The sequence below is a fragment of the Heterodontus francisci genome, chromosome 34 (genome assembly GCF_036365525.1).
Source record: "Heterodontus francisci isolate sHetFra1 chromosome 34, sHetFra1.hap1, whole genome shotgun sequence".
Lineage (NCBI taxonomy): Eukaryota > Metazoa > Chordata > Chondrichthyes > Heterodontiformes > Heterodontidae > Heterodontus > Heterodontus francisci.
Window position 1 is genome coordinate 30,179,079 of NC_090404.1, and position 24,227 is coordinate 30,203,305.

The 24,227-nt window shown below is 45.5% G+C and overlaps 1 pseudogene; it reads left to right on the forward strand.

Annotated features, from left to right (window-relative positions):
- Positions 1-24,227, forward strand: part of LOC137348784 (zinc finger protein 585A-like) — a 50,120-nt pseudogene that overhangs the window by 21,432 nt on the left and 4,461 nt on the right.

Consider the following 24,227-nt stretch of genomic DNA (forward strand, 5'->3'; position numbering starts at 1 on the left):
CCCTGCCCACAGACCCTATTGTCCACCCTGCCCACAGAATCTATTACCCACCCTCGTCACAGGCCCTACTGTCCACCCTGGTCACGGACGCTATTTTACATCCTGGTTACAGGCTCTATTCCCCATTCCGGCCACAGACTCCCGTTCTCTCCCTGACCAAACACTTCTTTCCTCTACCTTGGTCACAGACTCCATTCCACTTCCTGCCCACAGACTCTGTTCTCCCTTCCATCCACAGACTGCATTCCTTCCCTGGCCAACTCTCAGTTTATTCACAACTGCAGTTCATAATTCCACTCCCATTTAATTATTAGTCTAAGTGTGTTTCTGGGTTGTGGGTAACTCCAGCAAGGTTACATTTATTGTCCATCCCGATCTGAGCTGAGGATCTGGTGATGGGTCTTCTCCCTGAGCTGAATAAATCTTTTTGCTGATGGTGCTCCTGCATGGTGTCAGGGAATTCTCGACTCTGACTGAGCACTGATGAAGGGACGGCGATATATGTCAAGTCAGGATGATCTGTTAGACCTGATGGTTCTTAAGGAATTTCTGTTCTTCTCCTTCTCGCTGTTCAGCTCGCAGGGGAGGGAAGTGTTGTTGAAGTAACTTCGATGTTTTGCTGCAGTTCATTCTGAAGTCATACTTACTGTATCCACAGTGGTGGAGAAGGTGAATATTGAGTCTAATGATACACTGATGAAACAAACTGCTGTGTTGAGCTTATTGTGTGTTATTGTGTTGAATAGGGCGGCACAGTGGTGAGCAGCCTCACAGCTCCAGTGACCCGGGTTCAATTCTGGGTACTGCCTGTGTGGAGTTTGCAAGTTCTCCCTGTGTCTGCGTGGGTTTCCTGCAGGTGCTCCGGTTTCCTCCCACATGCCAAAGACTTGCTGGTTGATAGGCTAATTGGCCATTATAAAATTGCCCCTAGTATAGGTAGGTGGTAGGGAAATATAGGGACAGGTGTGGATGTGGTAGGAATATGGAATTAGTGTAGGATTAGTATAAATGGGTGGTTGATGGTCAGCACAGACTCGGTGGGCCGAAGGGCCTGTTTCAGTGCTGTATCTCTAAACTAAACTGAACTAATATCCCATCACCTGGGACATCTAGGCATTTGATAAGCCTTGGGGTAATCGGGTAGTGAGTCACTCATCTCAGAGTGACTTGAGGTTGTTTTCGTTAGAGAGAAGGAGGAGAAGAGGTGACTTAATAGAGACATATAAGATAATCAGAGGGTTGGACAGGGTGGATAGTGATAGCCTTTTTCCTCAGATGGTGATGGCAAACACGAGGAGACATAGCTTTAAGTTGAGGGGTGATAGATATAGGACAGATGTCAGAGGTAGTTTCTTTACACAGAGAGTAGTAGGGGCGTGGAACGCCCTGCCTGCAACAGTAGTAGACTCGCCAACTTTAAGGGCATTTAAGTGGTCATTGGATAGACATATGGATGAAAATGGAATAGTGTAGGTCAGATGGTCGGCGCAACATCGAGGGCTGAAGGGCCTGTACTGCGCTGTAATGTTCTATGAGTGCCCAGCTTCTGCCCTGTTCTAGCAATCACAGTGCTGATGTGCCTGGTACAGTTCAACTTTTAGTCAATAGTAATCACCAGGTGTTTAATGTTGGGGACTGGGTGAGATTCAAGCAGAGGTGGGTGTTTTGATCAATATACTTGGTACTTATGAAGGTGGGAAGTTACTTGCCGGGTACCACTTCAAGCCCGGGTGTTAGGCAGATCCTGCAATGGGAGAATAGTGAGAGAATGATCTGATGATGGTTGAAGTTCATTGATGAGGCAGTTGATGATGATTCCTCTGAGGACACTTCCATCAGGTGAAACAAAATCCACTTCCCTTATTGCAGTTAGAATCTCAGCCATTGGAAATTTTCCCCTTTGACTCCTCTTGAAATGATGTCGACATCAAGACTGTGATGAGGTTTGCATCCGGGTGCTTCTGGTAGAGCCCAATCTACGTATCAGTGACCAAGGTATTGGTGAATGGACATGATTTTATGGCACTACTCAAAGCTCAATCACTTTTCTGATGACATGTTGACTTTTGTCTGTGATAGGATAAAGTGAAGCAATCTTTCACCTTGTTTTGTATATGCTAGTTTCATCATCCGAGCAGCTGGGTGAGTGGGAGTGGCTAGCTCTGTATTTCCAATTCCTGACTGACTAGTCTATGGGCCATTCACTACAGCATTTCTGCAGCTTCCCAGCTGCTCATTCAGCCCCTTATCTCCACCTTTGATGCCCTTTGCCAATACTCTCTCTCACCCTGGCGGTTCTTCCTGACATGGCCCTCATCTCCGCTCCCTATAGTACAGGTACACAGAGTTAAAGTCCATGGCAAAGGACTGTTTTTACCAGTCAACACCAGAACTTTAAACCAGCTCCTAAAACCCTCTGCACTGTCTCATCCAGCACCACCTCCAAAAACAAGTGTGAAGAACTCATGAACTACTTTGTCACGAGGATTGAGACCATTTAGCTGCTACTGCCAATCCTCTCCCTTTCCCTAGCCAATGAGACCAAACCTAAGACCTATCCTGAACTTTCATCTTTCCTTCGTTTCTCTCCCTCATGCCCTCACTTCGTCCACGTGGCCCATCTCCTGCTCCATTAAGCCTACTCCCACCAAATTCCTTCCCTGCTTTCCATGTTTGCTGATATAGTTAATGGTTCCCTCTGCTCAGCCACTGTTCCCCTCCCGTTCAAATCTGCTGTCATCACCCTTCTCCTCGAATAACCCACACTTAACCCCTCAGTCCTTGTAAATGACCACCCCATCTCCAACCTGCCTTTCCTCTCCAAAGCCATAGAATGTACTGTAGTCTCCCAAACCCCTGCCCATCTTTCCCCAACATCATGCCTGAATTCCTCCAAGCATATTTCCACTCTTGCCACAATATTTAAACAGCCTTTATCAAAGACACAAATTATATCCTATGTGACTATGTCAATGATAAACTGTCTCTCCTTATCCTTCTCGACATGTCTTCAGGCTTTGACATGGTTCATCACACATTCCCACTCCAACACATCATCTTCATTGCGCAGCTGGGTGGGAGTCCCTTGGTCTGGTTCAATTCTTATCGATCCAGTCATAGACAATGTTTCTCTTCACCCTCCTGCATCTCTATCTCTGGAGTCTCGCAAGCATCCATCTCTGATTTGTCACAATGATTGTCTGACACTCAGTATTTAATGCATGGAAACTTCCTCCAACTAAATATTGGGAAGTGGAAGCCGTTTTCTTCAGTCCCAAAATCAAATTCTATTCCGTTGCCACGGACTCCATCTGCTTGCCGGAAAATATCTGAGGCAGAACCAGACTGTTCACAAATTTGGGGTCGTATTTGATCCAGAGATGAGCTTCCCACCACATATTCATGCCATCAACAAGACCATCTCTTTCCATCTCTGTTACAGTTGTGAATAGTGGTGGACAATTAAACAACCAACTGGAGAAGGAGGTTCCACAAACAGTCCCATCCTCAATGATGGGGGAGGCCAGCACGGCAATCCAAAAGTCAAATCCTAAGCATTTGCAACAATCTTCAGGCAGAGCTGCCGAGTGGATGATCCATCTCAGCCTCCTCCTGAGGTCTCCACCATGACAGATCCTGGTGTCTTCAATCAATTCGATTCATTCCACATGATACCAAGAAACAGCTGAAGGTCATAACTAGCTGCACCCCCAGCCAAGCTATTCCAGTACAGCTACAACACTTATCTACCCGAGACTGTGGCATATTGCCCAGAGATATCCTATCCACAAAAAAGCAACTCAAATTGAATCCAGTCAATTACCGCCCCATCAGTTTACTCTCAATCATTGGTAAAGTGATGGAAGGTATCAATGACAGTGACAAATCAAACTGGCACTCACACAGTATTAACCCGGTCATCATAACACAGTTTTGGTTCTTCCAGGGCCACTCAGCTCCAGATCTCATTACAGCATTGGTCCAAACATGGACAAAAGAGCTGAATTCAAGAGGTGCAGTGAGAATGATTGCCTTTGACATCAAGGCAGCATTTGACCATTTATGGCATCAATACGCCCTAGAAAAATGGAGTCAATGGCGATCGGGGGAAAACTCACTACTTGTTGGAGTCATACCTAGCACAAAGGAAGATGGTTGTGGTTGTTTGAGGTCAATCATCTCAGCCCCAGGACATCACTGCAGGAGGGTGTCCTAGGCCCAAACACATTCATAGAAATATAGAAACATAGATAATAAGAGCAGGAGTAGGCCATTCGAGCCTGCTCCACCATTCATTATGATCATGGCAGATCATCCAACTCAGTAACCTGTTCCCGCTTTTGCCCCATACTCTTTGATCCCTTTAGACCCAAGAGCTATATCTAGCTCCTTCTTGAAAACAGAGTGTTTTGGCCTCAACTGCTTTCTCTGGTAGTGAATTCCACAGGCTCACCACTCTCTGGGTGAAGAAATGTCTCCTCATCTCCATCCTGAAAGTTTACCCTGTATAATTAGACTATCACCCCTGGTTCTGGACTCCCCCACCATCGGGAACATCCTTCCTGCATCTACCCTGTCAAGTCCTGTTAGAATTTTATAGGTTTCTATGAGATCTCCCCTCACTCTTCTGAACTCCAGCGAATATAATCCTAACCGACTCAATCTCTCCTCATACGTCAGTCCCACCATTCCAGGAATCAGTCTGGTAAACCTTTGCTGCACTCCCTCTATAGCAAGAACATCCTTCCTCAGATAAGGAGACCAAAACTGCACACAATATTCCAGATGTGGCCTCACCAAGGCCCTGTATAATTGCAGCAAGACATCCCTGCTCATGTACTCGAATCCTCTCACTATGAAGGCCAACATACCATTTGACTTTTTCACTGCCTGTTGGACCTGCATGCTTACCTTCAACGACTGGTGTCTGAGAACACCCAGGTCTCGCTGCATATTCCCCTCTCTCTGTTTATAGCCATTCAGATAACAATCTGCCTTCCTGTTTTTGCTACCAAAGTGGATGACCTCACATTTATCCACATTATACTGCATCTGCCATGCATTTGCCCACTCACTCAACTTGTCCAAATCACCCTGAAGCCTCTCTGCATCCTCCTCACAACTCACCCTCCCACCCAGTTTTGTGTCATCTGCAAATTTGGAGATATTACATTTAGTTCCTGCATCTAAATCATTCATATATATTGTGAATAGCTGGGGTCCTAGCACCGATCTCTGCGGTACCCCTCTAGTCACTGCCTGCCATTTGGAAAAAGACCCATTTATCCCTGCACTTTGTTTCCTGTCTGCCAACCAATTTTCTATCCATCACAATACGACCACCAATTCCATGTACTTGAATTTTACACATTAACCTCTTATGTGGGACTTTGTTGAAAGCCTTCTGAAAGTCCAAATAAACCACATCCACTGGCTCCCCCTTATCAACTCTACTAGTTACATCCTCAAAGAATTATCATAGATTTGTCAAGCATGATTTCCCTTTCATAAATCCATGCTGACTCTGTCCTATTCTACCACTGTTCTCAAAGTGCTCTGCTATAAAATCGTTGATAATGGACTCTAGAATTTTCCCCACTACCGACATCAGGCTGACTGGTCTATAATTCCCTGCTTTCTCTCTACCTCCCTTTTTAAATAGTGGGGTTACATTAGCTACCCTCCAATCTGTAGAAACTGTTCCAGAGTATATAGAATCTTGGAAGATGACCACCAATGCATCCACTATTTCTAGGGCCACTTCCTTAAGTACTCTGGGATGCATTCCATCAGGCCCTGGGGATTTATCGGCCTTCAATCCCATCAATTTTCCCAACACCATTTCTTTACTAATACTGATTTCTTTCAGTTCCTCCCTCTCACAAAACCCTGCGTTCCCCAACATTTCTGGTATGATATTTGTGTCCTCCTTTGTGAAGACAGAACCAAAGTATGCATTTAGTTGGTCAGCCATTTCTTTGTTCCCCATAATAAATTCCCCTGTTTCTGACTGTAAGGGACCCACATTTGTCTTCACCAATCATTTTGTCTTCACATACCTATAGAAACTTTTACAGTCAGTTTTTATGTTCCCCGCACGCTTTCTCTCGTACTCTATTTTCCCTTTCTTAACCAATCCCTTGGTCCTCCTTTTTTGAATTCTAAACTGCTCCCAATCCTCAGGTCACGGGTTTTTTTCTGGCGAATTTATTTGCCTCTTCCTTAGATCTAATGCTATCTCTAATTTCCCTTGTAAGCCATGGTTTGGCTACCTTTCCCTTTTACTTTTGCACCAGACAGGGATAAACAATTGTTGCAGTTCATCCATGCGCTCTTTAAATGTTTGCCATTGCCTATCCACCGTCATCCCTTTAAGTAACGTTTCCCAATCCGTCATAGCCAACTCGCGCCTCATACCTTCACAGTTTCCTTTACTAAGATTCAGGACCCTAGTCTCAGAATCAACTACGTCACTCTCCATCTTGATGAAGAATTCTATCATATTATGGTCGCTCATCCCCAAGGGGTCTCGCACCACTAGATTGTAAATTATTCCCCTCTCATTACACAATACCCAGTCTAGGACGGCCTGTTTTCGAGTTGGTTCCTCAACGTATTGGTCCAGAAAACCATCCCGTTTACACTCCAAGAATTCCTCCTCTATGGTGTCATGACTAATTTGATTTGCCTAATCTATATGCAGATTAAACTCACCCATAATTACAGATGTTTCTTTATCGCTTCAGTTATTCATCAATGACTTTCTATCCATCATAAGGTCAGAAGTGGGGATGTTCACTAATGATTGCACAGTGTTCGGTACCATTCACAACTCCTCAGATACTGAAGCAGTCCATGGCCATATACAACAAGAACTGGACAACATTTGACTTGGACTGATAATTGGCAAGTTATATTCATGCCACATTATTACCAGGCAATGACCATCTCAAACAAAATATCTCTAACCATGTCCTCTTGATGTTCAATGCCGTTACCATCGCTGACTCCCTCACACCACCACTGTCAGCCTCCTGTGGGTGATCATTGATCAGAAACCAAACTGGACCAGCCATATAAATATTGTGGCTACAACAGGAGGTCAGAGGCTGGGAATTCAATGGTGAGTAACTCACCTCCTGTCTCCCTAGTGCCTGTCCACTATCTACAAGGCCCAAGTCAGGAGTGTGATGGAATACTCTCCAGTGACTGAATGAGTACAGCTCCAACAATACTCAAGACCTTCGACACCATCCAGTACAAAGCAACCTACTTGATCGGCACCTCATCCACCACCTTAAACATTCACTCCCTCCACAAACTGCACATAGTGGCAGCAGTATGTACGATCCACAAGATGCAGTGCAGAAACTTGACGAGGCTCCTTTGCAAGCACCTTCTAAACCGTGACCTCTACCTACAAGAACAAAGGCAGCAGATGCATGGGAACACCATCACCTGCAAGTTCTCAACAAATACCCTCACCATCCTGACTTGGAATTATATTGCTATTTCTTTACTGTTGCTGTATCGATATGTTGCAGATTCCCATCTAACAGCAGTGTGGACGTACCTGCACCACATAGATTACAGTGGTTGGAAAAGGTGGCTCACCAACATGTTCTCAAGGGACAATTAGGGATGGGCACCAAATGCTGGTCCTGCCAGCGACGCTAACATCCCATGAATGAATCATAAATGAACACTGTTTGCATCTTCTCATTTGCTACTGAAACCCTGATCCATGTCTTTGTTCATTCTAGACTTCTCTATTCCAATTCTCTCCTGGCCGGCCTCTCATCTTCTACCCTGTATGATTCTGAGCTTATCCAAATACCTGTTGCATGTTTCCAATCTCACACCAATCCAGTTCACCCATTAGCGCTATGCTCACCACCTTCTGTTCAGCATCACCTCAATTTTAAAATTCTCATCCTTGTTTTCAAATCCCTCCATTGCCTCACCCTATCCAATCTCTGTAGCTTTTTTTTTTTAACAGATATACAAACCTCTGCAATCTCTGCAGTCCTCCAATCTTGAAGCTTGTGTGTGTCCCTGATTTTAATCACTCCTCCCCTGATGGCCGTGTCTTCAGCCTTGGCCCTAAATTCTGGGATTCACTCCCTAAACTTCTCTGATCCTAGAGTTGTGGAAAAACTCCAAGTTAACAGATAAATACTTCATCAGCTTTAAAATGTGATTCTATATGAAGAATAGAGAGATGAAGTGATAAAGAGAGAAATTGTGCAAAAAATTGATAACCTCGTGTGGGTCACTGCCTGTCTGATTATCTTCTCACCTGACTACCATACTCTATATTTATCTGCCTTTCTTTCTCTCTATCTATCTAGCTAGCTACAACTAAACAGGGCATTGATGAGAACACACCTAGAGTACTGTGTACAGTTTTGTGCTCCTTATTTATAGGGGGATATACTTTCATTTGAGGCAGTTCAGAGAAGGTTCTGAACTAGGCTGATTCCTGGGATGAAGGGGTTGTCTTATGAGGAAAGGTTGAGCATGTTGGGCCTATACACAGTGAGGTTTCGAAGAATGAGAAGTTTTCTGACTGAAACAGATAAGATTCTGAGGGGACACAACAGGGTAGATGCTGAGACGATGTTTCCCCTCCTGGGGAATCGCGAACGAGACAGCACAGTTTCAAAATAAGGGGTCTCCCCTTTTAAGATGACAAGAAGGAGGAAGTTCTTCTTTCAGAGGGCAGTTAATTTCTGAAATTCTCTTCCCCAGAGTGCAGAGTAGGCTGGGTCATTGAATATATTCAAGGCTGAGTTCAACAGATTTTTGAGCTACAAGGGAGTCAAGAGTTAGTGGGTGCAGGCAGGAAACTGGAGTTGAGGCCATGACCAGATCAGCCATGATCTTATTGAAGGGCGGAGCGGGCTCGAGGGGCTGAATGGCCTACTGTTGTTCATATTTCTTATGTTCTTATATCAGATGTGTGCAGTTTGCTACAGGTTCACAGGATATTGATCAGGACTAGAAAAATTGAGTTATTTCCCCTTCAATGCCAAGGTCGTTAAGGACATTGTAGAGTCCAACTGCCAAATGGTAGAAGCTGGGAAATGGTGCTGAGACCTGCTGGTGGTTTTGGTTTGCTGCTGTAACAGAGCTGTGCTTTACTATAAACCCTGTCTCCTGCTGAAAGATCAGTCACTGGTAAAGTAATTCGATTCTGTCCCTGGATTCAATTATAATGCTGCACATTTGACCCAGAATTCTATCAGACGGCTGCTGTCGCTCTCAGTCTGAAATATAAGTTCCTTTTTCTTTTCTTCCTTAGTGAACTTAGTGACGATTTTGATCCCATCTCGAGGCAGGTGTGGTCTCTCCAAATGTGCCATGACTGAAACCAAACTGGTAAAACTTTTTCTTAAAGAGAGAGATAGAGAGAGACTGAAGGCCATACTTCCAGCCAGAGAAGCTTTGAGGCTGACCAGCTGAGCAAAGGTGCCCTGTCTGCAAAAACAGTTTCAAACCATCTTTGAACAACTGAGGCAGAGAGAAATTGCAAGGTGACTTTGAATTCCCCACCAGTGGAAGTAAACCAGAAATCTGCAACACTTCAGTAAGTTCAAGATTACAAACATCCAGGCCTGCACCTTTGAAAACACTTTCCTCCTGAGTTGATTCAACAGGTTTTTTTTGCAAAGCACAAAACGCTTACATCACTTGGGACTTTAACTGCATCTTATATTTTCCTTTCTATCTATCTTTATGTCTGTTTACGTGTGAATGAGTGAGTGGGTGAAGGTTGCAAACAATTCAGTTATTGTGGAAAAAATAGTTATCTTTCTTTCTTTAAACCTACAAGAAAACATGTCGTTGGTCTGTTTATTCACCCTCAAAACACTCAGGGGCTGAAACACTCGTTTAACAAAAACACTATCTGTTATCAGTTGGGAGGTGAAAAGTGGAAGCCAGTCACCCCATTTCCTACCTGTCTGTAACAGGGGACTGAGTGTAATGTATCCAGGTTTACTGATGATACAGAGTTAGGTGGGAAAGTAAGTAGTGAGGAGGACACAAACAGACTGCAGAGGGATATAGACAGGTTGGGTGAGTGGGCAAGAACATGAAAGATGGAATACAATGTGGTAAAGCAGAAAGTCATCCACTTTGATAGGAAAAGTAAATATACCAGTTTTTTTAATGAATGGTGAGAGATTGCGAAATGTTTGCATTCAGAGGGACCTGGTGTCTTCATACATGAATCACAGAAAGTTAACATGAAGGTACAGCAAGCAATTAGGAAGGCAAATGGTATGTTAGCTTTTGTTACAAAGGGATTGGGGTATAAGAGTAAAGAAGTCTTACTACAATTATACAGGACATTGAGGAGTTCCCACTTAGAGTACTGTGTGCAGTTTTGGTCTCCTTACCTGAGGGAAACACTTGCCCTTGTGGGAATGCAATGAAAGTTCACTGGTCTGGGTCCTGCAATAAGACGATTGTTGTATTTATTCACAGAATGTGGGCATTGCTGGAAAGGCCAGTATTTATTGCACATTTTGAACTGTGTTTGAGAAGGTGATGGTGAGTCACCTCCTTGAATATAACTGACTGTCTTGCTGGGCTGTTTCATAGGGTGGTTAAGGGTCAACCACATTTCTGTGGGTCTGGAGTCACATATAGGCCAGATCGGGTAAGGATGGCAGATTTCCTTCCTCATGGAAATTAGTCAATCACGTGGATTTTTAGGACAATCCAGTATTTCATGGTCAAAATGACAGAGGCGAGTTTTTTTTTAATCCCAGATTTATTTAATTTATTGAGTTGAAATCCCTGAACTGCCATGGTGGGATTTGATTTCATGTCTCTACATCATTAGTCCACGCACCTGCATGACTAGTTCAGTAACATAACCACTATGCTACAGCACCCCCACTCTGCTCCATCTCCTCCTATGAGGAGAGATTGAGTAGACTTGGTCTATATTCCCTGGAGTTTAGAAGAATGAGAGGTGATCTGACAAACATAATAAATTCTTAAGGGACTTGGCAGGGTAGATGTTGAGAAAATGTTTCCCCTGTCTGGGGAATCTAGAACACCGGGTCACAGTCTCAGGATAAGGGATCGGCCATTTAGGACTGAAATGAGGAGAAATTTCTTCACTGAAAGGGTTGTGAATCTTTGGAATTGTCTACCCCAGGGAGCTGTGGATGCTCAGTCATTGAGTATATTTAAGACAGAGATTGATAGATTTTTGGGTACTGAGGGAATTAAGGGATATGGGGATAGTGCGGGAAGGTGGAGTTGAGGTAGATGATCAGCCATGATCTTGGTGAATGGCAGAACAGGCTCGAAGGGCCAAATGGCCTCCTCCAGCTCCTATTTCTTATGTTCATTAAACCTCAGTCTGGTTCCTCTCGAGCTGCTGAGTGAGTGAATTAAATCTTTCTTGACAAATCACCAAGATACCAGATTACAAGTCATGCCCGAAACATCATTTATTGGTTAGAAATCACAACTTAGTTAAATCTGGGCACACAGACACTTTATAAACATGTATAAACACATATAAATGTAATCAGAGTTATCCAGCAGTTGCCACTAATAGGGAGAGTATTTCACAAAACAAGTAACAAATGCAGGGGGTGAGAGTGGACAAAGACCAAAAGGTCTGAAAATTAGTGGCCGAAGAGTAAATAAGTCTGATTTTTTTTTTGACAAGGAATCATGTAATTATAGCACTGTTACTGAAGCAAACTTGGTGAGACATGGCAATTTCATAAAATTTTGCATCTGTGATGAATAAAATTGCACTGTACTCAGAATACAATTTCATGAGACTTACCTGACAGCTGATAATTGGTTTTACAGAGCTTCATGTTCTCAGTGTCCTGCTTTTGTCTATTTATAGCTTGTTCATGTAAAAGGTGTTCTGTGAAGATGTGTCAACTTTAGCAGAAAGCAATATATATCAATCCAGAAACTTGAACATAAGTGGGGTCAATTTTCTTATTTTGTGCAATAACATAATCACCTGAACGAAGCAAAAAGTAAAACCAGGTAGGCAGGATTGTATACCAGTTATACAGGAATATCACATACATTCTGTGAGGAGCATGTGATTCGCCCAACCCAATTTTCTTTTGGACAATTATTTATCTTCAAGCACAAAACAGGAAGATAACCTGATTAACTTTAGCAAATGTGGTGCCTCTAAAGGTAGAATGCTTGTTTTTAAATATCATGACTCATGGTAGATTTTATTTTAAATAGTCACGTTACAAAGATTCCAAACTAAAATAATCTTGTTTGCAGTGCAGATCTCATTATAATTTTAATGAAAACTAATTATAAATGTGGTTCTCCTCTTCAAATGCAATGTAAAAATTGTACCAGATCTTGCGAGTGACAGTGGAAAAGTAATGAGACTAGTGTTGTGCCTCCATAAAACAAATCCTGCACTCTGGGTCCCACTACCTGGTGGGACTTCCTGACCTCTGTGCCCAAAGATCTGCGGGTCGAGAATTGGCCTGTTCAGTGACCTGAAGACCCATGGCAGAAACTCGTGACCTCGGGTAGACGTCATCCTCGAATCGAGGGACAGCCGACGACAACCTCTACAGTAACAAGTTTGAGGTTCTGTTACATCATCCCCACATCAGGCTCAAAAGTTTGGTAAAGGCCCTGTGACAATGCAGCAGGTCCAATGGACAGCTGTATATCCCAACAGTGATGAACACTTCTGGCTCCTGTTCTACTGCATCAATTGGTCCAGTGACAGCTGCATTTAACAGCAAGGTGAGCTGAAAATCATAACTATTGTGTTGGCTTGGAGAAAGGCAGCACTCTGTCTATACATATTCATACATGTACAGAGTATTGTGCCATCAGCCTCAGAAACCCAGTGACCATTTATAGTGACTGCAGAGAGCTCACAGGATAGTTGCACTGTAGCCAATGCACAGCACTTGTGGTGCAGGACAGCCTTTTCCAGATAATCTTAAGCAATGTCAAACCACACATTGAAGAAAGATGACCAGAGTTACACTCCTTGCCTTGCATCACTATGGTGCAAAAGACAGCTTCACACTGACTCCAGGTTTAGTGTGACTGGGTCAGTAGACAGTGAAAGTGGAGATGAACAATGAATGGAATTCAGCCGTACACCTGAGCAAACCGATAAGTGGAAATTCCAGATCACTTCAGTTGCCGCAAAGTACAGGACATATTCAGTTTATACAGTTCATGCTCACTGCAGGATATTCACATTCAGTAACCAGTTTGTGCAGAGTTTTCAGAAATTATTTCAGACACACACTGCTGTGTAAATGGAAGCAAGTTTCAAATTCCTATTGACAGACCAATGTTTTTGCTGCAGACCAGCGACTTGCCAGCTACTGATCCTGCACCATTAATTTTAAACCATGTCAAATGAGCTGTGTCAGTTCTCAGGTGGTCTCTGCTAAGATATCCCATGAAGGCAAAAACAAACAATGGGAATTGGTCTGTGTATACACACACCTCCTTTTTGGCCATTTACAGAAGACTGACACACTGAAGTTGTGAAGGAGGATGCAGTTCCACCCACTCGCTTTCCTGTTTGAAGTTCATTTCCACCAAGGTGGAAGACGATAAAAATAAAGATGACTTAAAATTAGATAAAGAGACCTCCGGGCAGCTTGGTGATAGTTCTGATTTTTTTTGAAGCTGACCAATCTTTTGGTCAAGGTCGAAAAGGAAAAAAGCGAATGATGGATATCTAAAAGCCCAATGTCAGAAATTCAATTTGGCAGACATTTATCACTGAATTACTAGTTAACTTTTTCAACTGGTTGGATGATTTAGTGAATCTCTTCCCACACTCTGAGCAGGTGAACGGCCTCTCCAGGGTGTGACTGCATGGATGATTTCCCAGTTTAAATGGATAATTCAATCCCTTTCCACAGTCCCCATATTTACATTGTTTCTTCCCAGTGTGACTGAACTTGCGTTTTGACAGGTCAGATGATCGGCTGAAACCTCATCCACACATAGAACACGTGTCCAGTTTCTCTCCACTGTGATTGGTGGCCTTTCCTTCCACATTCAAAATCTGATGAGACTCCAGCCACAATATAGTGGGCGACTCCTTCAGGTCCGGATCAAATGTTTGCTTTGCATTTCACAGCTGCAAATTCTGCCCTTCTAAATTCTTATGAAATTATTTAAAAACAGAAAAAAAAAGTGTGAGAGAACCCACAAAAACACAAAGGCAGGTTGTGAAATGGAGTTGAATGAATCTGGTAATTTATGGGGCCATCACTAGGAAAAAGTGACCATGAAAGCTGCTGGATTGATGTACAACCCCAACTGGTTCAGTAATGTCCTTCAGGGAAGGGAACCTGACACCCAGTCGGGGCCGACACAAGAGTCTGCCCTCTATGGGAGGAGAGAGGGAGGGGGAAAGGGAAAGGTGGAAGGAGCCGGGAGAGGAGAGAGATTTTACTTATCAACAACTTGACCAGAACTTTGAACAGAACCTCCCAAACCCTCAACTTCCATCATCTGGAAGGACCAGGGTAGCAGGTGTATGTGAACACCATCACCTCCAAGTTCCCCTCCAAGTCACACACCATCCTGACTTGTTTGACATCCAGTACTGGATGAACAGAAATTTCCTCCAATTAAATATTGGGAAGTCTGAAGCCATTGTCTTCAGATCCTGTTACAAACTCCACTCCCTAGTCACCAACTCTATCCCTCTCTCTCGAAACTGTCGAAGGTTAAACCAGACCGTTCATAACCTTTGTGTTATATTTGACCCCGAGATGAGCTTCTGACTGCATATTGGTGCCATCACTCAGACTGACTAATTCTACCGCAGTAACATCACCAGACTTCACCACTGCCTCAGCTCATCGACCTCTGAAACTTACATCCATGTATTTGTTACCTCTCAACTTGACTATTCTAACACACTCCTGGCCGGCCTCCCACATTCTACCCTCTGTAAACTTGAGATCATCCAAAACTCTGCTGCCTGTGTCCTTACTCGAACCAAGTCCTGTTCACCATCACCACTGTGCTCACTGGCCTACACAGGCTCCCAGTTAAGCAGCACCTCAATTTTAAAATCCCCATCCTTGTTTTCCAATCCCTCCGTTCCCTCACCCCTCACTATCTCTATAATCTCCTCCAGTCCTACAACCCTCCGAGAGATCAGGGTTCATCTAATTCTGGCATCTTGAACATCCCTGATTTTCATTGATCCACCACTGGTGGCCGTGCCTTCAGCTGCCAAGACCATAATCTTTGGAAATCTCTCCCTAATCCTCTCTACCTCACCTTCCCTGATTCAGACACTGATTAAAACCCACCTCTTAGATCAAGCTTTTGGTCATCTGCCCTAATATCTCGTTATGTGGCTCAGTGTCAAATGTTACTTTATAAACACTCCTGTGAAACACCTTGGAACATTTTATTACATTAAAGATGCTATATAAATACAAGTTGATGTTAACTTGGACATATATCACCGTTCCTTCATCATCACTGGGTGAAAATCCTGTAACTCCTTCCCCAACACCATTGTGGGAGCACCTTCACCATACAGACTGCAGTGGTTCAAGAAGAAGGCCCACCATCACCTTCTCAATGGGCAACTGGGGATTGGTAATATATGCTGGTCTGGACAGTGATTCCCATTAAAGGTCTGCAAAGGAAACCCACCGGAGCCCAAATGCCGGACCCGGAAGTGCAACCTGACCCGAACCCGACACATGCCGTCGGGCCGGGTTGGGTAGCAGGCCTTTACATCAGTAGACGGGTAAAGGCCTGCGACCTGACCTCGACGGGACCCGACAGCATTCAGGCTCGGTCAGGTTTCCTTTGCAAACCTTTAACTCACATATAAGGCTATCCAACAGGAGATTGCAGTGCTTCAATGCCCATATCCTGAGAAGAAAGTAAAAAAAAATAAAAATCGGGATATGTAAGATGACAGGCTGGCAGACTGGACAGATAAATGGGAAATGAAATTCAACATAGTGAAATGTGAGCTGGTTCATTTTGGGAGGAGGAATAAGGAGGCCAGTTAACGGTTAGAATGTAAGAAATTAAATGGAGCAGAGGAGCAAAGAGATCTGGGAACAGAGTCACATAAATCACTAAAAGGAGCAACACAAGTCAATAAGAGAGCAAAGAAAGAGCTGATGTTCTTTTCTCGAGGAATACAATGTAACAGCAGGGAGGGAATGTTAAATTTATAGAGAACCTCACTTAGAAGGACTGTGAGCAGTTCTGGTCTCCAGATTAAAAAAGGATATTGAAGACTGAAGAAAGTGCAGAATAGATTTACAAAGATGTCACCAGAGAGGATGTTACTATCCAGCAAGATTGAGCAGGCTGGGGCTCCTTTCTCTGGAAAAGAGAAGACTAGGAGGAGATCTGATAGAGGTCTTTAAAATTATCAGTGAGTCAGAACAAGAGGACAGCAATATAATACAGACATTAACAGGTCAAATAGAGAACTTAGGAGGAATTTCTCTACTCAGAGAGTGGTGAGAATGTGGAACTCACTGCCACGTGGAGTGGATGAAGCTGATAACAATGATGTGTTTAAGGGGAGGCTCAATACATTTGAGGGAGAAGGGAATAGAGGGATATGGGGGCAGAGTGGAACGAGGTAATTAGATTGAGGGGAGGCTCAAGTGGATTAAAAACAACAGCACAGATTAGTGGGGCCAAATGGCCTGTTTCTGGCCTGTAATTCTGCGTACGTTCAGCCTGGGTGGATTAATGCTCAGGTTCACTGGGCCCAGGGGTGGATTAATGAAAGTTCTGGCTCTATGTTTTAGACGATGCTGCCGAGTACTGCAGGTGATGGAGAAGAGTTTCTCTCTATCTACCCTATCAGTTTCAATTAATACCTTGAAAACTTTGATCAAATCACCCCTTAATCTTCTGAATTCCAGGAAATACAACCTTCACAGTGAGGTGATACATTCCGACAGAAGGAATAGGGAGAGGCAACATACACTTAATGGTACAGTTCTAAAGAGTGCGCAGGGGCAGAGGGACCTGAGGGTTCATGTGCAGAGATCACTGAAGGTGGCAGGACATATTGAGAGAGTAATTGGCAAAGTAAATGGGATCTTGGGCTTCATAAATAGAGATATTGAATGCACAAGGAAGCAAGTTATGCTGAACTTTTCTAAAGCTCTAATTAGCCACAACTAGAGTGTTATGTCCAGTTCTGGTCACCACACTTTAGGAAGGATGTGAGAGTCCTTGAGAGGGTGCAGAGGAGATTTACCAGAATGGTTCCAGGGATGAGGGAATTTAGCTACAAGGTTAGGTTGGAGGAGCTGGTGTTGTTCTCCTTGGAACAAAGAGGACTGAGGGGTGATCTGATAGAGGAGTTCAAAATGATGACAGGTTTCGATAAGGTATACTAAGAAATACTGTTCCCATTAGTTGATGGCACAAGGATTAGGGGACACAGATTAAAGTTTTGGGCAGGAGATACACGGGGATGTGAGGAAGAAGTTTTTTTAACGCAGTCAGTGGTAATGACCTGGAACTCGCTGCCTACGAGGGTGGTGGAAGCAGAGATGATCAATGATTTCAAAAGGAAATTAGATGGGCACTTGAGGGAAATAAACCTGCAGGACTACGGGGATAGAGTGGGGGAATGGGACTGACTGGATTGCTCTACAGAGAGCGAGCATGGAATCAAAAAGCTGAATGTCCTCCTTCTGTGCTGTAATGACTCTATGATTCATTTGTGTAATCTCTACTTGTAATTTAACCCTTGGAATCCAGGTATCATTCAGGTAAATCTACACTGCACTCCCTCCAAGGCCAATATATCCTACCTAAAATGTGGTGCCCAGAACTGAACACAATACTCCAGGTGTGGTCTCACCAGGGCTTTGTGTATCTCAGTGCTTTTCCACTCACACTGATACTGGAAATCTTTTCCCACAGACAGAACAGACAAACCTTTCTCCTTCCACATTCAATGGCCAATGATATTCAGGTACTGATGAATTGAGTGACTCTGTCAGATCTTGATGTGATGTTTAGTTTGAAATTCCCATCTGCAAATTATCCCTTTCCAAGCCCCTGTTAAAGGAGGTTACAAAAGCCATCACTATCAGTTCAGGATAGAAATTCACAACATTCCCTCCTCCTGCTTCCTGGCCCAGGATGGTTGAACATGCACCCTGCTTCACATTGTCCCGAGGGAGGCAACACACCATCCTGGATTCACGTCTGTGGCTGCAGAAATGCCTGTCTGTTCCCCTGACAATAGAATCACTTATGACGATGGCTCCTCCAACCTTGTTTGTGCCCCCCTGTGCAGCTGAACCACACATGGTGCCATGGCTTGGCTGCACTCTCTAGAGAACCATTACTTTCATTAGTACTCAGAGCTGAACACTGTTTGGAGAGTGGGATGCACTCAGGGGTCTCCTTTGCTACCTGCCTGTTTCTTCTTAACTGTCTATTGGCCACCCTCTCACCCTGCATAACCTTAAGCTGCAGGGTGACCACATCTATAAACATGCTGTCCACAAAGCTCTCAACCTCACGGATGCCCTGCAGTGACGCCAGCTGCTGCTCATACTCTGCAACCAAGACCCGGAGCTGCTTCAACTGACGATACTTCCTGCATAAATGGTTATCCAGGGCACAGGAAGTATCCTAGATCTCCCACATGGCATAGGATGTGCACTAAGTTGGAGCAGCCCTGCCATTCCTCTAGCTATTCAATAATAAACATTGCTACGACTAATAGACGTTACTACATAAAAATGAAAGAAGACTCTTCAGCTACTCACTTCCCTTCTGTTATCGAGTCACGGAATCATTTATGGCACAGAAGGAGGCCATTTGGCTCATCAAATCCAGGCCAGTTCTCCACGGAGCTATCCAATCAGTCCCACTCCCCCGCTAGATTTCACTAGGCCTACAAGTTTATTTCCTTCATTAGTTTCCTTAATTACTTTTAATTCTTACTGTGTCATGTAGCGGTATAATGCTTAAAGTATCCCAAAGACATGTCTTCCTCTGTTATTCGAACCCAGCTAATGTCTCAATCAAAGCAGCGGAGGGAGGAATCCCATAACCACACAAGGCGTTCCGACCCTAGTATCCAACACGTTACAGCTTTGTCCAAAACTTGTGATATCGCCTTGCCTCATGTGTTAAAGTTCACACATCCTGCATCAATTAATCTCCAATACAATCAGCTATTTATTTAAACACCATCAGGTTACAAAATCCTGGCAACACTTGCTGATTGACTCCATCCTCACCGCTTTCCTTATTGTTGACAGTATCTCACCTCCAGGCGTCACTTAAATCTCGGGAAGCTGCCCCTTATTCTGATGGAAACTGGAATGTTTAATTTCCAGCTCCTTGGACTAACTTCCTAACTTTGGAGAAAGGGAAACAAAGCTACAATATTTACCAACCAATCAACATCCAGGCTTCCTGACTCAGTGGAAACGGGAGAAGAAACCAGGAAGCGGCGGCTCGGATGGGGGAGGCGCTGCACCATCACTTTAATGCTGCCCCCGGGGTCTTCGCCGCTCGGCCCGGCAGCTCGATATCGAGGCCTGAGAGCCGCTGAGACTCCGTGTTACTGACGCTGCGCTTCGCCCGCCTCTGCTTCCTGGAGCCGCAACACGCATGCTCCGAGCAGACTGGCTGGATCAGGGGCGGGTCTTCCCGCACCTGCGCGTTGCGACCGTTCTCATGGAGATAGGCCATATTCCTTCGCGCCGAGCATTCTGGGCAAGATAGTCTGCCATTTACTCGCAATAGAATGAATGGAAAGTTCATGTTTCATCCTCAGAAAAATACAACAGTATAAAACACTGAACATATATTAAGAACGCGCGTTTGCTGGCAATGCAACCACTAGGTGGTGCACGATTTGCACATGCGCAAATGCAGCTTGATCGACTGAAAAGTGTCTGTGACGTCACTCGGAGCTGCCAGTAATAAAGATGGCGCTGCTCAATTTGACACAAAAAACATATAAACCCAAACCGCCTTAATGATCGGGATCGCCACCTCACTCGCCGGATTCAGGTCCCCACTACCTCCCTCGATCCCCGATTCAGTTGACGCTCCTGCGCCCGTCTTCTCGCCATTCCCAACTACTCGGCGCTCCTTCCTGCTGCTCAGATTGAGGCGGTCAATGACCCTTACCCAGCATTCTCGGTGATTTCAATGCGCAGTTTCAAGAACCCTTTAGAGCATGCGCAGTGCCCAGAACGAGCTGAAGTGCATCTGCATCCGGTAAGCGGCAGCGGGAGCGATGGAGCCGGCGGGTGGGCGGGGAGGCTTCAGAAACACCCGGTGTAGGCCTCAACACCCTCATTAAGACACTCCCGGTCCCGCGTTTGCATCGAACGGGGCGGCAGCTGCGGGGCTTCTCCCGGTGACAGGCCCGGGATTAACGGCCGCCAGATTTCCAGCTCTTTTGGAGGAATTAAAGATTAATAAAGTGTAACATCAAAGGAGAAAACTTTAAAGGAAACTGAGCTCAGTTATAAAGGGGCCTGGGGGAGGGGAGGGAGGTAGGAACCATTTGGGACACAGCACAGGGCAGGAGGTCCCCACTCCCTGGTTCCACAAAGACTCCCCTTGGACTGGGCCACACCTGGGCAGGGCTGGCTCAAGGTGCAGGAAGCTGCTAGGCTGAGCTGTGGACTGGGAGGAGTGGGGGGTTTGACTGACAGGCCTGGGGAGGGGGATATCAGGGCAGGTACACACACTGCTCCCCCTTTTCCTCCTGGGATCTTTTACTGGAGTCGTGTTGCTGAGTGTTTCTAAACTCTGTCTCCCTATCCCAGTAATGTAGATGGATTGTAGGTTGGACTATATTGCCTCTCCTCATTCTTCCTCCTTCTCCCACTCCGAGTTCCAGGCTGGTGGGTCGATGCGCCTGAAACGTTAACGCTGTTTCTCGCTCCACAGATATTGCCTGACCTGCTGAGCATTTCCAGCATTTTCTCCTTTTATTTCACATTTCCAGTATCTGCCGTATTTTGTTTTTGTCTTATTGCAGAAGTTGCTCACAGAACTGAGTTGGGAAACACAAACAGAGCAATTAAAATCCTGTTTGTATCGGGGTGGGTGTTGATGCTGCAGTCCGTTCCTGACCTGTGTAGGTCTTTTTTGTTGCATCAATTTGATCTGGAGTGGAGATGGAAGAGCAGCTGCTGGGTTTAATCCCGAGTACTTTGTGCCCAGTCGGGTCCATCGATTTCCAATGTGAGACTTTAAAGGAGGTAGATTCCAGGGGAGATGAGGTTGCTAAACGGACACCAACCACTCAATGTAAAAGCATGTTATTTTACTAACCAGGATTTCTGGAGAGGCTTTTATCCATTTTACAGATAGGAATTTTTGTACTTCATCTTGGGATATGGGCATCACTAGCCCGACCAGCAGATATTGCCAATCCCCAGTTGCCCAATGAGAAGGTGATGGTGGGCCTTCTTCTTGAACCACTGCAGTCTGTGTGGTGAAGGTGCTCCCACAATGGTGTGAGGGAAGGAGCTACAGGATTTTTGACCCAGTGATGATGAAGGAACGGTGATATATGTCCAAGTTAACATCAACTTGTATTTATACAGCATCTTTAATGTAATAAAATGTTCCAAGGTGTTTCACAGGAGTGTTTATAAAGTAACATTTGACACTGAGCCATATAAGGAGATATTAGGGCAGATGACCAAAAGCTTGATCAGACAGGTGGGTTTTAAGAAGTGTCTGAATCACGGAAGGTGAGGTAGAAAGGCGGAGAGGATTAGGGAGGGATTTCCAAAGATTATGACCTTGGCAGCTGAAGGCACGGCCACCAGTGATGGAGCAATGAAAATCAGGGATGTTCAAGATTCCCGAATTAGATGAAACCTGATCTCTCGGAAGGTTGTAGGGCTGGATGAGATTATAGAGATAGTGAGGGGTGAGGGAATGGAGGGACTGAAAGAAAGGATGAGGATTTTAAAATTGAGGTGCTGCTTAACTGGGAGCCTGTGTAGGCCAGTGAGCACAGTGGTGATGGGTGAACAGGACTGGGTTCGAGTAAGGACACAGGCAGCAGAGTTTTGGATGATCTCAAGTTTCCAGAGGGTAGAATGTGGGAGGCCGGCCAGGAATGTGTTAGAATAGTCAAGTTGAGAGGTAACAAATACATGGATGTAAGTTTCAGAGGCAGATGAGCTGAGACAGTGGTGAAGTCTGGTGATGTTACTGAGGTGGAAATAGTCAGTCTGAGTGATGGCGATGATCTGCAGTCAGAAGCTCATCTCGGGGTCAAATATGACACCAAGGTTATGAATGATCTGGTTTAACCTCCAGGGAGAGGGATAGAGTTGGTGGCGAGGGAGTGGAGTTTGTAACAGGAACTGAAGACAATGGCTTCAGACTTCCCAGTATTTGATTGGATGAAATTTCTGTTGATCCAGTACTGGATGTCAGACAAGTCAGGATGGTGTGTGACTTGGAGGGGAACTTGGAGGTGATGGTGTTCACATACACCTGGTCCTTCTAGATGATAGAAGTCGAGGGTTTGGGAGGTTTTGTCAAAGTTCTGGTCGAGTTGTAGATGTACAAAATCTCTTTTTCTCTCTCTCTCTCTCTCTCTCTCTCTCTCTCTCCTCCTTTTCTCTTTCTCTCTCTCCTTCTCTCTTTCTCTCTCTCTGACTCTGTGTCTCTGTCTCTCTTTTTCTGTCTGTCTGTGTCTCTCTCTCTTGTCTCTGTCGGTCTCTCTCTCTCTCTCTCTCTCTCTCTCTCTCTGTCTCTCTCTCTTTGTCTGTCACTCTCTCTCTCTCTGTCTGTCACTCTCTCTCTCTGTCTGTCTGTCTCTCTCTCTGTCTGTCTCTCTTTTTTTCTCTCTCTGTCTTTCTCGCTGTCTGTCTCTCTCGCTGTCTGTCTCTCTCGCTGTCTGTCTCTCTCGCTGTCTGTCTCTCTCGCTGTCTGTCTCTCTCTCTGTCTGTCTGTCTCTCTCTCTGTCTGTCTCTCTTTTTTTCTCTCTCTGTCTTTCTCGCTGTCTGTCTCTCTCGCTGTCTGTCTCTCTCGCTGTCTGTCTCTCTCGCTGTCTGTCTCTCTCGCTGTCTGTCTCTCTCGCTGTCTGTCTCTCTCGCTGTCTGTCTCTCTCGCTGTCTGTCTCTCTCGCTGTCTGTCTCTCTCGCTGTCTGTCTCTCTCGCTGTCTGTCTCTCTCGCTGTCTGTCTCTCTCGCTGTCTGTCTCTCTCGCTGTCTGTCTCTCTCGCTGTCTGTCTCTCTCGCTGTCTGTCTCTCTCGCTGTCTGTCTCTCTCGCTGTCTGTCTCTCTCGCTGTCTGTCTCTCTCTCGCTGTCCGTCTCTCTCGCTGTCCGTCTCTCTCGCTGTCCGTCTCTCTCGCTGTCTGTCTCTCTCGCTGTCTGTCTCTCTCGCTGTCTGTCTCTCTCGCTGTCCGTCTCTCTCGCTGTCCGTCTCTCTCGCTGTCCGTCTCTCTCGCTGGCCCTCTGTCTGGCTGGCCCTCTGTCTGGCTGGCCCTCTGTCTGACTCGCCCTCTGTCTGGCTCGCTCGCCCTCTGTCTGGCTCGCTCGCTCTCTGCCTGTCTCTCGCTCGCTCTCTGCCTGTCTCTCGCTCGCTCTCTGCCTGTCTCTCGCTCGCTCTCTGCCTGTCTCTCGCTCGCTCTCTGCCTGTCTCTCGCTCGCTCTCTGCCTGTCTCTCGCTCGCTCTCTGCCTGTCTCTCGCTCGCTCTCTGCCTGTCTCTCGCTCGCTCTCTGCCTGTCTCTCGCTCGCTCTCTGCCTGTCTCTCGCTCGCTCTCTGCCTGTCTCTCGCTCGCTCTCTGCCTGTCTCTCGCTCGCTCTCTGCCTGTCTCTCGCTCGCTCTCTGCCTGTCTCTCGCTCGCTCTCTGCCTGACTCTCGCTCGCTCTCTGCCTGACTCTCGCTCGCTCTCTGCCTGACTCTCGCTCGCTCTCTGCCTGACTCTCGCTCGCTCTCTGCCTGACTCTCTCTCGCTCTCTGCCTGACTCTCTCTCGCTCTCTGCCTGACTCTCTCTCGCTCTCTGCCTGACTCTCTCTCGCTCTCTGCCTGTCTCTCTCTCTCGCTCTCTGCCTGTCTCTCTCTCTCGCTCTCTCTCTCGCTCTCTCTCTCGCTCTCTCTCTCGCTCTCTCTCTCTCGCTCTCTCTCTCGCTCTCTCTCTCGCTCTCTCTCACGCTCTCTGTCCCTCTCGCTCTCTGTCCCTCTCGCTCTCTGTCCCT